At 32.4% G+C, this 15,727-nt stretch overlaps 1 protein-coding gene across 5 annotated transcripts in view; it reads left to right on the top strand.

Annotated features, from left to right (window-relative positions):
• Window positions 1-15,727, top strand: part of LOC105673430 (probable G-protein coupled receptor No18) — a 46,578-nt gene that overhangs the window by 15,203 nt on the left and 15,648 nt on the right. The gene's annotated exons all lie outside the window — the stretch shown is intronic.

The raw sequence follows: 15,727 nt of genomic DNA, 5'->3' as shown, positions 1-15,727 counted from the left end.
GTTCGTAAATTATAGTGCTTCCTGCTTGTGTTGATATTGAAATGCCCTCAATTTACGTCGCGTCGCTACCAGTTGCGTTTTCCTTAAATGTAACACCTCTTTTCTGAATCTTTGCATTTTTAAACCTTTACATTGAATACTGAAATTTTTAACGCTAGATTAAAATGCTCTCAACATTATGAAATAGAAAAACGTTACAACTATCGCAACGTAATGATGTATTTGTACGAGCATAGCGTTATATAAATCCAAAAGCAGTGATTTGTGCGAGTTATTTTCTTTCCGTAGAAAAGAAATATTTATTGTACATGCAGAAAACATAAAATACACGAAAGCAATAAATTATATGTAAATCCATATAGTCTGTTTATTTTCAAACTTTAAATTTTAAATAAGAGTAGAGATTTTTCTTGCAACAGTACGCGAATTACGTGAACGTGTAATGCCATTTTATCTGTATGGAAAGCATCAATGGAAATAACGAAAATCAAGACAATGAAAATATTATATATACAGGGTGTCCCTAACATTTTGACAAAGCGCTCGTGTGCAGAAAGAATGGACTAACTAAACTGAATCGAAAAATGACCGTCCGCCGAATGCAAGCGCGCGGCGAGATACAATAAAAAACGAGAGACAATCATATCTCAGAGCGGGCTTTGCCGCTTGTAGTAAACAACTCACCGCGCGCCTAGCGATTATGATCGCCGGTTGTATCTCGCCGTGCGCTTGCTTTCGGCGGTAGGCTGGGCGGAAATGCGCTTATTCGGCGATCTTTAGTCATTAATAACTCGTTAACTGTTGCGAAAATAGCAAAATGGTACAGGAACTTTCTGATTCAGTTTAGTCCGTTCTATCTGCACACGAGCACTTTGTCAAAATTTTAGGGACACCCGGTATATACATACATATATCACACGAGGTTGAATATCCAAAATGAAAAAAAAGTATAGATCTCTTAATCTCTATGCTGCGTTCCGATATTCACTGCCAATACTGAAATGCTGTAACGTTCGTAAGATGAACTATACTATTTCAGTATTGGCAGTGAATATTGGAAAGCAGTCCAAGTTCGATTGTTTTAGTTTTTGCTTGAAATGCAGAAAGAACTTCGGATTTTACGCACTTAAGGATCAATTAGAGCGTGTAGCTTTATCGGGTTTTTTGTTCACGTCCGTAACGCAGAAGACATCAAAAGCATTAAATCCGTAAACGTTGTGGAATCCTCGTTAAAATGCGTTAAAGTGGTTAGACATAATTGTCTGCAAATCGTACAATTTGATTTAAAAAATTATTGCTTTAATATATTTTATATATTTCCCTAATGTACATTTATATGTAATATTTAGCTCATCTGCGATTGTATAATCTTGTATTCGCCATGGTAATAGCCAATTTCGGGAAGTTAATTTAAACTACTGACAGCTGTTTCGCTACATATATGTGGTTTGCCGCATTTTAGTAAACATATATTGCGCTTGTTATTAATTAAGTTTATTAATTATAAAGTCTGTAAACACTATGATATTTCCCGGAAAGCAGCTCATTTAGTTCTGCTTTTGATTAGAGATTAACGCGTGTAATATCCATTTTGTGAATTAAAGTTATAATTCATCAATACAATCGCGTACAAATCAGCTTCATATATTATATTTATTGCAAGGCGCAGAATTATTTTACGCTTTTATATTATTTTCAAAGTTATTCTCTTAATGATATTAAAACAAAATATAAATTGGATTGATTTACCGGCACGATGCACAGCAGCATTCACAAGTTGATCTGTAACGTACAAAGTACATCCAAAAGTTATAGCAGCGTTTAAAATAATTATTTAATAAATAATTATTACACACATTAAATTTTACTCATCACACTTTTACTCATCTTTTATGCAAATATCTAATAATTGATTTATATATTTATAATAATTATAAATATTGAAAATTGCAAATATTTTATTGAATATTTCAAAATTTCTATGTGCGTTATATTATATAATATTTTACAAATAACAGGTAACACAAAAATGATTATTTATTCGCCGGCGTTCGATGCTTTTCCCGAGTCACCTTCTTCTCTCAGTTCTCCTTGCAGTCTATCATGCATTCTCACGTGTTTGCGAATACGAAAATTGCATGATGTATTAAACAACACTCTTGACACGTGCTTTGTCATTCGCAGATCAAAGTGAAATTCGAATATTATACGTTTGACACTTTTCCCGTGCCCGTAACAAGTAGCGACGATAAGGGTGAGATCGAAAAGTACGGAAAATAATAGGGATAGTATTGTTAGAAAGAATAACGGAACAGTTTGCCTTGTACGAAATGTCGTGAACAGGATTACACCGATTCCGATTTCAAAGAATAGGGTGTAACAATGTACGTCCCAATACATAGCGCAAGAGAGAGAGAGAGAGAGAGAGGAGATATAAATCACGCAAGCTAAGCGCAACGGAAACAACTCACCGAACACCCGGAAAGTCGGTCGAAGCTATTAACATTAGGGTATTTATCGAACATATATCGAACATATATCAAAACTAATCGAAATCAAGTTGAAATCGATACAATCAATGCAATTTTAAATTTGATTTTGATAAATGTTCGATAAATATTCTATGTTAAGAATTTCGATTCAAAGTGTTTGATGGAATTTTTTCGTTTTAATCTGCGCGTTCTGTATCCCCCCCTCCTTTCTCTCTCTCACTCTCTCTCTCGCTCTCTCTCTTTTGCGCTATATCAGGACGCACATTCTTACATTTTATTCTGCCGAATCTGAATCAGCACGATCCTGTTCGCACGGCGACACTTTGTGCGGAACAAATCGTTTCGTATCGGCGCGTTATCTACTCGAATAATATTGTTCTTATTACTTTTCGTAGTTTTTGATTTCACCCTTTCCGTCGTTACTTATTGCGGACGCGGCAGAGTGTCGAACATGCAATTCGTGCAATAATATTCGAGTTCTATTTTGTTCGAATGACAAAGTACGCGTCGGGAGTGCCGTTTAAAACATCCTGCGACTTTTCTATTTGCATCGCGAACGCGCGTGAGTCTTGACAAACTGCAAGCAGGACTGACAGAAGGAGGAAGTTCAGGAAAAGCATCGGGCGTCGGCGGAGCAACTGTAGTGTAAATAATGATGTATTTGTTATTTGCCAAATATTGCACGTAAAAAATATTATGTAATGCAACACACGGAAACTTTGAAATATTCGGTGAAAAATTTTTTTGCGATTTTTTAATATTTATAATTATTAAATATAAATATATATATAATTCTTTTATTAAATATTTGCATAAAAGAGATAAATAAAAGTTTAATGCGCGTAATAATTGTTTTTAAGCACATGCAGCGTACTTGAGCGCGTGAATTTTTGACAGTCTGATTGGTCAAGTTTTGACAGTTAAGAACTATTGTAGTTTCGACTATTGTATTTTGGTATAAAGATTTTTGTTTCCAAATGACCTTAGAGATCTGCTATTAACGGATAATATAGTTAGTCTGAGACATCCTATAATTCAGAACAATCTACCGTCCTCGAAATGTCAAATTCTTGAGTGAATTGTAAGACGATTTTTTCTTTTTAAAATAGGTAGCAACTTACGAGTCCGGTACAACGGCCATGCAGGGACGCGCAACGTACAATGAGACTGTCAAGTGTTTACTATCTCATGACGCATTGCACAGTCCCTGCCTGCCCGTTATATCGGACTCGTAAGTAGCAAACTATTTTCAATTATAACTCATAAACCAAGCTTCAGACAAAATTTTGTAAAAGGAAAAATCGTCTCAGAATTCGCTCAAGAATATGACATTGCAAGGACATCAGATTGTTTTGAATCACTCTGCATATCATGTAAAAAAATATCAGTATATAATCTTAGAGAGCTATAAATAGTTGTCGCTGTGTGCTATGATCCTTGTCAGCTGATATAAGTATTTATTGACTGGGTAAAACAATTTATAATATTGATTTTGATGTAATAGTTGTGTAAAATTTTATTGCTCGGAAAAAGATGAAAATCGCATACAAACTACGTAATAATCGTCTTACGCGCTGAATGCAGGATTACTATCCTCGCATGGTTTTCGTGTTTTATTCATGACGTAATGGAGTACGTAGCGATGGTAAAATATACATACGTACTTACTCTGCATACAGGATACCTATTATCGATGTTATCTGCATTTTGTTGCGCTGGCGAACATGAAGTATTCCAGGATCCACTTAATGACAAAGGTCGATTCGCAAAACAGTGCCATTAGTACTGATTTATATGTGAATACATTTTTAATTAACGCATGTCGGATGTTAATCCATTTATCTCTTTTAATTAAAAATTGCTACGTATTGAAAATAAGCATAAAAGCGGCATTATTCATAAAATATTTTAATTATTGAATGCATTGGAAAATTGAATAATTTATTAATACCATGTAAATAATATAAAAGCTTTTTTTATTATTGATAATCATATAAAATTATATTTCTCTATTGATTGAGAAAGTTTAATTTGTATTACTTAATTGAGAAAAAATAGAAGAAACATAGAAAAACATCTATGATGTTTCAGATTATTACATTGTTTTGATTTTCTTATTTTTCTCTCGATAGCATGAGCAAAAGGTTATCAAATATTGACAAGCAGTTTCATCGTAGATATCTATTATTTTCTTATAATATAATATTTATCAACTTTTAAACTTAAATAATATAAACTATTTTTAATAAAAAATAAATAATATTAAATAAAAAGATGAAAAGATGTAAATTAGATGACAAGTATTTTGTAAAATATTAGAGGAAAGCAATGTCTGCATAAATTCCGCTGATCGTTAGATTGTTATCTTCAATTTTAGAAGAACGCAATTAGGTTAAATACGTCTACGTAGCTAGTTAAAAAGTACTACAATCTTGCCGGATAATCAGGATTTACAAGCTCTCTTCATAAAAGTGTTAAGTGTACTAGTAGATTATAATATAATATTAGGTCATATTGTATACTCTTATGTCATGCAGTTTGTTATGGCGAGGAATGAAGAACACTTCATCGTGGAGTAATAATAAGGTATCTCGCACTAATTATAAGCACGCATAAGAGTTTATTGAAATTGTTTGTAGTGAATGAATATCTAGTTTAAATTATTAACACTTATTAATATCTAGTTCAACGTTTAAATTATTTACAACGAGAACTTTAATTTTAACTCAAATGTTTAAATCAAATGTGTTTTATCGTCGGAATTACTAACACTCGTAAAGTGAGTAACGTTGGTCAGAATTCAGCAAGGATGACAAAGGATTAAAGTGTACAAATGCCTACAGTTCACACCTCGTAGACAAATCTGTTTTATGCATTAGGCAATATCGATTGAATGCCCAAAGGCCTACAAAAGTGCTCGGAATCTAAAAGAATTTTATTGAACGAAAATATAATATTAAAGAGATTGTTGAGAAGATGTTCTCTTGTTTTTTAGATAAAAATTAATATTTTTTACTTTTATACGTTTATTTTGTTTATATATTATCTCCGTTTGCATACGTAACGCATACGTCGCTATCTTCAAGAGCTGCATTTCCTTTGAGACCTATCGAATTCTCAAGCCAACAACCCGCACAAAGTATTAAAGATCTCCATTCGAAGATAGAAAAAGAATACCAGTCAATGCGGAAAATATCAAGGGTATTTGAGTGCATAAGGCAGCTCGTGATACAACGATTTTATGGACCACGCGTATAAAACATTTGGAGCGTCTTCTTTAAAATAATATTTATTTGGCTGTTAATAATATATTAAATTCCGTGAAATAATAACTAAACGTATAACTAAAATAATATTAAACATTATTAATAGCTGAAATAAAACTCTGCTAGATATATTTATAAATATACATAAATATAATGTACGACTAAGGATCAATCGCGTGCCATAAGAATTGTGATGTCTTATTCTGATGCAAATTACCATTTTCACAGCCATTTTCTGCGAAAATAACGCTGACACTGCGCAGTTAGAATTTCTATTGCCGAGCGTGAACGAAAGCCTGCGGGTATTTATTTCACAGCTTTGGTCGGTATACGATTTTTACACGTTGCTTTCTCTGCACCGACATGCGGCGACCAAACTTTGCATTTGTGATTTAACACTTTAGTATATTATAATTCATTAAAATGTTCGCAGCTCATGTAGTCATGCGTCTGACTGAATGTAGAAAGCAGCTGTTAGAATAAATATGAGGATTTAACTATTCCAACAATAATGTAATGCAAAGAGTGAAAAATTCACACACACACATACACAGATTTTATGTTAAAATATATAGATTTATACGTGGTGCGTTTGTATACTTTATATATTAAAAGGAAATATTTTATAAAATATGTGAATATGAATATTCATTTTAGAAGATTTTAATTTTTCATGTGTCTTCATATCTTGAATTCTGGCTGCAGATTGCTTCAATCAAGCCAACAAAAAAGACCATCGTATGGAATGACGTTTCGAAAATTATTATCGTTTCATATAAAGACGGGACAAAGAAATATTGCTTGATATTAGCTTTTCATATAAATTTCCGTTATCCTTCAGAGTTCCTTTAGTTAACTCGCCTCAAAGAAGTAATTTCTATTAAGAAACTCCGGCAGCGCGGCAGGATATTAAAGTATATTTTGGGACAAAAAGAGGAAGAGATCTAACAAGAAGTAAAAAATTAAGAAAAGATACACTTAAAAACAATTACCCTCCGAAATCTTGGATTCTTTGGGTCAATTACTTTTAATTTTCAAGATCTAAACAATAATTGAAATAAAAAGAATTCGAATAAAATTAATATCTTAGAAGTAACTCGAATATAAATATTATTACTATGTATTTTGCTATATAAAATAAATAACGTTTTTAAAAAAATGCAACTAATAATAAAATGCCATTATTATAACATTATTCTAGCTCTTTTTGATACAAATTATACAATAATGCAGCATCGGATGCGCATATTTGAATCGCTGATCGATTTTATATTGCTAACATATAGCAGCAAAAAAAGTGATAAAAAAAAAAGCTATGAAACAAAATACAGATTAAAAGTAAGATAGTGCAATCTTTGATCTTAAAAAAATATTATTCAGATATGTGGCAAATAATATATGTTTTGCTGACTGACTGGTTTCCATCTGTTAATTCAATCACATGTCACCGAGAGTACAATAGGTGTCATTGAAGGTGTTGAATCCCGAATTAATATTGTATCTCCCAAATTGATATTGGCCACTATATTGACATCTTGATATTTAGATTAAATGCGCATAAAAAAATAAAGTATTATAAACTGAAATTTGAAAAGTAAACGATAAAAACTAAGAGATACATATTTCACGTATCTGACTAGAAATTAACTTTTATTTTCCCGATGCTAATTGATTGCCAATTATTTGACTAGCGTAGATAAATGATCGATAAAAAGTTTATATGAACTAATTGATTAAAGACTAATAAAGGAGAGAAACTCAAATAAATGGGAAAAAGTACAAGTATAAAAGCAAATTAAAAATAAGGTAGTACAAAAATGATTAAAACTTGTACCATCCATTTCAGTAACTTCTGCTCGGCTACCGTTATTATTATTGGTTAAATCTATATGTATATAAAATTTAATGTCACATCTTGAAATGTTTCACGAACAATAAAGCAGGAAATGGAGACTCCGGGAGAAACAATTTAAATGTATACGTATTATCCTATAATGCTAACATAAAGGCACTTCTTCGGAATATGTGTTATCCAGAAACTACATTCGAGTCAATGCAGCCTCTTCGCCGCTTCTGTTTCGCTCCAACCATTTTGCCTCACCTCTTTTGTCGCATCCAATTCGCCACAAACCAGTTTGTGTCGGATACACGTAGCATACCTTGTATTGTTTAAGTGGAGTGTTGTCGTATGCATTAAACATCTTGTACTCGACTAAACATGTTTAATAGAGAAGAGAAGCGAAGATATTAATTATAGAACAAATTTAAAACTGACTGAGGAACATTTATGTATTTTAAAATAATAGAAATGCTAGCAAACGCTTTCAAATTGTACGTTATTAATGTCAAAGACAATTTGTTTTATTTCTTTTTATTAAAAAAAAAAAGCGTTTTCTCGAATTCTTTGTAGCTACGTAATTTTAATTATAATAATTAATTTCTCTTATAAGATATATCATAATGAATTTCTCTTAATTAATTTCTGATATCAAATAAAGGGATAATAATTATGCTATATAAGTAAAAATAACTGAAAGCTGAAATCAGTATTAAAAATTAGTGAAGATATATGAAGTAACATTTTTTTGTGCGATTTCGGAAAAAATTGCCATTTTATTCATTTTGTATTGGCAGTACTCCATTATGCGGAAGCTTGCATATTATCTCATCCGCCATAAATTTAGTTCTCGCGAAGAAAACAGTTTTGCATTTTACTCTATATGCTAATTTTAATGTTACAACGTTGAAGCATAGACAGCAGTTATTATCTATTACATGTGTTCGTATAAGTATGTATGCTCTGCAGCATCCAGTGGCATCTGTCTATTCATTCCGCGCACGCGACTTGTACATTATCGATACGCAATTCGAAGCTAGCACTGCTTGATACGCATTTGTTATTACTGAAAATTTACATAATTAACGAGCCCTCACAGTATGCATCAACTTGATTGTGACATATATTAGCATATGTGCGCTGCAAAGTTCGTACCAATTTGCCGTCATGATGCTATCATTACGTTAACTACATGATAATATGATAAATTCGCAATATGTCACGGTATGTTTTGCCCATTATTTGAATATGTAAATGTCATTAGAAATGTTTGCCGTGATCTAACAATTCGCCAGCCAAAAAATAATAAGTAATCACAAATTTTTACCATTCGCGGATATATAAATCTAGAAGTATCAAAGATCTTACAATTAATTTTATCTTAGCTAGAAAATCTACAAATAATATTTTTTTTTCTTTTTTTTTTTTTACGTGAAAAGCAAGCTAGTCGAACAGTTTTTATTTTGAACGCGTATAAAGCTTTGTCGCATAAGCCGGCAGTATAAACTCGACATGTGTAGAAGAGACACAGACTGATATGTATTCGAATTTTATACGAGTTTACATACTGCTATGGTAAACAAAATGGCAAGTATGAATAACACTGTGGAATATTAAACGTGGAGTGTGACTTGTGTGCTTTATACAATGGGTCTTACTACATATATTATCTCTTTCAAATGAATAATTTGCTTTTCAGTTTAAAATTTACTTCAATTTTCGTTATTTTTAGAACTGCTGTGTTCTTAAAAATATTTTATTTCAGATTTATTAAAAAAATTCTGTAGCTAATGTATAGAAACAGAAATAGAAGATAGAATAATGATAAAATACTTAACATAATTAGCTTTACATTAATTTGTTTACAATAAAAGGGAAGTATATGGTTGCTGCGAATGCAAGCAACCAAGAATCTTGATTGGCGTGGAAGTCGGTTAATTAGTCACACTGCTAATTTCATGCCAAGGGAGCGTCGCGAACAAAAGCTCTTTTGACCTACGAGCGCGGTACGAATTGTGGTTTCATTCAGAACCTTCTGAAATAACTTCGCCAATTTTCCAATCCGTTTGTCATAAAGCTTTAGTAGGTTGAAAGGTGCTCAAGATGTTCTCTCATCGCAGCTCGACGAGAATAATATCTCGACGGTGTAGTGAGAAGGATGAGATATCGGAAACATGTAATTCAGGAATGTTGAAAATTATCTAGGTGTTCAGCAGTATCACGTATGCAAGTAATTTAACCCTTTTCTCCGACGCAAGCGTGAACTCGGGCTAAGTGAAATTCAAACTCACTTTACCACGAACAGATGCGATACGTGACGAAAGTAAAGAACTGAACTCGCAATATACAGGGTGTCTCGGAATAATCGTTTGCGACCGGGTTAGAGCGGAAAAGTCCTTTATCGTTTTGAAATTTTTACAATAATTGTGGAGAAATTAATTTAAAAAAATTGAGCGAAAGAGCGCGAGTTTCGCGTTTTGATTATGAGATGCATACTCTAGACGTATTTTAGGAGTGCCAGCGAATGTCGCACGAAAAGTAAAACTTTTGCTCGCTCGCTACTCGCGTGTTAGTTTTGTCTAATTGTAAGACCAAACTTTTCGTTGCTGTGCAACACTCGTTGCTGTCAAGCTTAGAGCGTATATTTCGTAATTTAGCCGCGTGAAACGCACGCTCGTTGGCCGATTCTTTTTAATTAATTTCTTCATAATTAGTGCAAATATCGCCAAATGAAAAGGAACTTTTCAGTTTGCTGTGCTCTATCCGCTCACGAGCGTTGTTGTAGTTATTCTGAGACACTCTATACAGAGCGTTGAGTTGTAGTTATTCTGAGACACTCTATACAGAGCGTTGAGTTGCAATCGATTTTTAAAAGCAATTGTAGCAATTCGTGGAATAATGGTTTTTTGTTTCTAAAATGTTATTTACTAACTTTGACTAAAATGTTATACATATTGTTTATTGTGAACAATACATTTTAACATTCTTAAATTAGGTATTTCTTTGATGTTTTGAAAAATGCTGTCTATATAGAGAAAAAATTGTTTAACATGAAAAAATATGTAGGGCTGCGCAATTCTAAACATGCCTCACATTATTGTAAGGAATTTCAATCCCGCACGAACGCATGTTGCCTTCGTTTTTAATAACATGAAGTCATGAAGGAAATAAATAACGCAACACTTCATTATAAATAACATTGATCAGCTCATTAATATCTCATGACATTTTATATTTCTTTGTCACAATCTTTTCTCTTAAAAGTTTTCAAGAATAGCAAAACGTGGAAACTTAAATTGTTCTTGAATAAAAGCAAAAGTTGTTATTTATATGACGAAAGTAAAGAACAGATTAATTTATATTGATAAAACATTTTAGACTATTTTTAGAAGCCCTTGTAAACATGACATATAACAAAAAGATTTTACCGTTTCTTTAAATCGCCTTTGTATTAGCCTTAAAACGCCTTTCTCTTAAATCCTCCTTCTTGCATATATAACGTTATAGTATTCTACATATAGCTAGGTACCTCTTTGAGGTCTTGAGAAATGCTGACTGTGAACAAGCACTGAAAAAGGAATAAAAGACCGCGATTTTCGGAATTTTCTTTTTTATCATAAAAAGAATGCCAGTCTCTCGCACCGTGCGCATCGCATTTCCATACAAGGTCACACGATTATTAGAAAAGATTGCGCTTTGCTATAAATATAGTCTTATTTTATAATAATTTAAATTTTCAAAATATAAGCTAATTGGCATATTATGAAAAATGCATTTTATTGATTTTTGTGTTCAATGGTTGTTCTTTTAATCGCACTACTTTACTTTTTCGCGGATATACTGTTACATGATTAAACATGATTACACGGTTGTTTGTCTTGCACTCGTTTTCTTTTTACTGCAACATTTAGGATTAATGCTTGTAAAACAGAAGCTGTTGCGCAAGTCGAGATGAGCGATAATTACCAAGGATTATAATCGAGAAAGCTCTTTTATGCTACACGATACGGTGAATGATAGTATCGCACAACGGAGTGCAGAGAGAGAGAGAGAGAGAGAGCAAGCTCCGAAACTTAAAAAGTATCGGATTAGAAAAAAGAGAGCGGAAATTTATAGTTTTTGTTTCGAAAAATGTACAAGCATAGGACGTGTGTGTCACGCGAGGAATATTGAGTAAGCGTCAGGTTGGGCTGATGATAAAGGACGTAGCGAGTGCTTGTTTCATAAAAAATTATTACATTATTTTGTATAAAACAATGTCAAGAAAGTATGCGTGATATATGTGCAATTAGGATATGTCAAAGTGCTTTCGACAAAGATCTGCACTATCAGATATTGGACCACAAATGCAACCAGATATTCCGAATTATTCAAGGAATCTCGCTATGTAGAGCATGGGCGAGGATTTGTGACCGTCAAACAGATTGCAACTGTCTGTGTCTCCTTTCGTGCAATTATGCAGATAGAGATCCTTCGCTCCGCGCATCTATATATGCGCGCGAACGTTCACCTAGCAGTTAACTACCATTCATTTGCAGTCTGCCATGCGTCAATCATGCGGTAATCAAACTTCAATACTCGCACACTACTTCGTACCTGTTTGCGCTTATGCTATCAGTTAGACGTGCATCCCAGCAGCACATATTGCCGCCGCACACGCGAATACACACGTCGAGTTAATGTTTGATGATGGTGGTGTCAGAAATATGTAGTTCACGTCTGACATTTCATGCGCTTGTCAGTCCGCGAATTTTGTTCATCATAGTGATGCGGCTTATTAGAATTATAATTAAAGACTTCCGAAAGTATTTGATATAATTGGAATATGTACTTCACCGAAAGACGCGTATTATAATGAATTATCATATCTCCAAATTATAAGATCGAATTATTTATTCAATATTATTGTTATTAAGTTTTATTATTTAGAGACTTTTAGTTCTCAAGATATACACGGTATGTGTTATCATTATTTAAAAAACACAACTCTTGCAGAATTCGTACACAATTGAGCTTTATATGATTGGAAAAACAACTTTCCAGAGGGAAAGTTTTTTCATACCATTCTACTCACAGATGTTAATCAACTAGAATGAATTGAGCTTTATACTTTATATAGAAACTTTTACACGAAAGGCTATTTTATATATTTTGGTTTTACATAAGTAGTTTTCTACATTTCAAATATATACGTTTGAATCCGCGGAACAAGGAAAAAAAGCACATAAAAGAACGTAACTTTAATTGTGGCCGCAATTTGAATAACGAATTGTGTGTGTGAATGGAGCATTTTTGTATGAATATTCTGTTCACAGATATTTGACAAATATAATCCTCATTTCTGATAAAGTAGATACGCTAAACTTACGGTGAGCTCATTTGAATATAAAATTTAAAATATGTTCTTATCTTTATACGCAATATATTATAACTACATTGTGTGTATATTAATGTGACAATATTTTCACACACGATGTAATAAAACATTTCACGTTGAACTTTCGACATGTCAAAGTTAGAAAATCAATTTTTTCTCATGTATGCAATTATCGTTAGGACAACAACACCGACTGACTTTTACTCATACTCGCAGTCCATGTTTAATATCTGATATCGCACAAAATGCATTTTCGGTCTCTTTTATTAAACACGTGCATATTTGCACGATGTATATTGTTTCATATATTTACGTAAAAATTATTTACATTATACATTTGATTTACCAGATGGAATTTTTGGTCATTTTGTCGGATGTTTTATGTGTTCACAATACCATTTTTTATTATGAATTTAATTTTATGTACCGACGGAAAATTGTGATGTATCAAAGAAATATATTGGAATATAATGCAATACAATAACGGCTGTTCTATAGATAAATGGTTGCTAAAGAATAATATAATATTTTGACAAATCAATACGTACATTTAGATGAAATTTTACTTTCTTCAATTAATATTACATTTTTTTAAATCATACATATTTATAAAAGAAGGAAAAACGAGGTCTTATCTAAAAAGAAATATCGATTTTCCATTTAATCGCCGTATAAAATTTTTCCTTCTTTTCTCTACTTTTATGTATATAACGGCATACTGACGATCATCTCATAATAAATGCATGTATGCAGAATACTGCCACGATATACTATCATCCACTGCCCCATTTTCGATAGTTTTGCATCGATTTGTTTGACCTTAGTTCAATAACGTGCCGCTCCACATAATATTCGTAATATATTATAAAATAAATTCTTATTTATAGATAAAAGTTTTTTTGTACAAATTACGATTATAAAAAAAGGAATATTCAAAATATTTAAATTCTGTACATTCATGTAGACTTATCAAACGTTGTTAAAAATTTTGCTGTTTCTATTTTTATCATGAATAAATATAATTTATCAATAATAAATCACAATTATCTTGTCTTTTTTAAAACACTGTAAGAGTCACGGTGATTTTGAATGTTTCCATCTAGGCCACGACTGATATTCTCGGTCTGATGAATAGACGAACAAATGAGTGTCCCTTGTTCTTTCCAAAAGACAGTGCATGAGTCAATGAACGCGAATGCTACCACGAGTAATATTCACTGGCAGCGTTTGCGACTACATATTTGCGCTCGTTGCTTTCGTGCATATCTATGCGCACACATACATATTGCATATATATATATATATATATATATACGTAAATATACACGCACCCACACTTGCAGAAATGGCGGACAATTTAGCAATGCATTGTGATCTCGGTAGGGACTGTATTTTCGTGGTATTTCCTTGGTATTTCGTATCTATTCGCGCAATAGTTGTCTCTGCGGCGTCTACAAATATACACCGGTGGCGTATGTAAATGCACTCTTGCATCCGTGTGTCCAATTACGTCCGTGATGAACGCCACCCTTAACGACTGTAAAGCTCGGGATGCAAGCCACTCGACACTTATACGCCTGGGAGATTATGTCAGCGGTGAAATTATTCTCATGGCTGGACTAGCGCGTACATACTGCGGCGCGTTACACAGATCATTTCGCGCATTCGTCTTTGCTATGATTTTGAGAAATTTATCTAAATAGGCACAAACATCGATAGTAAAAGTGAATCGTGATGTTAACAGTAGGAAGTAAGCTTCGATTGCGTCTTAGATTGTTTTCAATTTTTCCGTGTCGATTATTTTTATTGTTATTTCTACATTGATTTTCAGATTTTATAATTACGTGATAGTATATGTTCTGAGTAATTCATAATACGGATATTAGTGGAGTTACATGCACACAAAATAATACTTAATATTCTATAAATAATTGAAAAATATTTATTACAGATAAAATATTTACATGAGCATTGCGACAAAATTTCACAAACATTTACCAAAAATTGACCTTTTTACTTCGCGTAAAGCTGTTTGTACTGCAATCTCTGTACTGCAATCTGTTTAATAATGTAATACGTGATTTGGCGATCATAATACAGGCAGGTCAGTCATAATTCTGTGGGAATACGGGAGATTAGACTGCCACCTTAAACGGTGCTTAAGCAGATCATATATTCATATCCTGTACAAGGACGTGTTACTTAATTGCGTAACCCACCTATTATTCAAGAGAAACATTACACCTGCTTCCATTCCATAAAATATAAATACTATGATTCTCTCAGCTCACTGTTTAAATTTTCTACAGTACGTACAGATTGTATATTGTTCTGCTATTTTTAATTTTCAATATCCAATGTAAAAAATAAAAATAAATATAACATCCAATATTAATGGATACGCATAACGAAAAAGAGAAAAAACATATATATATATATATATATATATATATATATATATATATATATATATATACAATAATATGTAAATAATATTTATATGCAATGGTTATATGTCAATACACGTAAATCAGTGCTGATATAAGAATGAAGAAGCTATTCTTACATATCGGGCGAAATACGTCGACGTATATCTATAGATATATTAAATATCGGAATACATAACGTCACATTTTGATCTGTGGTATCCAGAGAATTTGGGTTGCATTGAATTTTAAAATATCGCAATCTCTCTCCGAGTCACGGAAATCTTTCGTATTCATCGTGCATTTTATATTAAATTATTGCGTAAATT

Source organism: Linepithema humile, chromosome 4 (assembly GCF_040581485.1).
Source record: "Linepithema humile isolate Giens D197 chromosome 4, Lhum_UNIL_v1.0, whole genome shotgun sequence".
NCBI lineage: Eukaryota > Metazoa > Arthropoda > Insecta > Hymenoptera > Formicidae > Linepithema > Linepithema humile.
The sequence above is the reverse complement of the archived record's forward strand: the minus strand, read 5'-3'. Positions and strand labels throughout refer to the sequence as shown.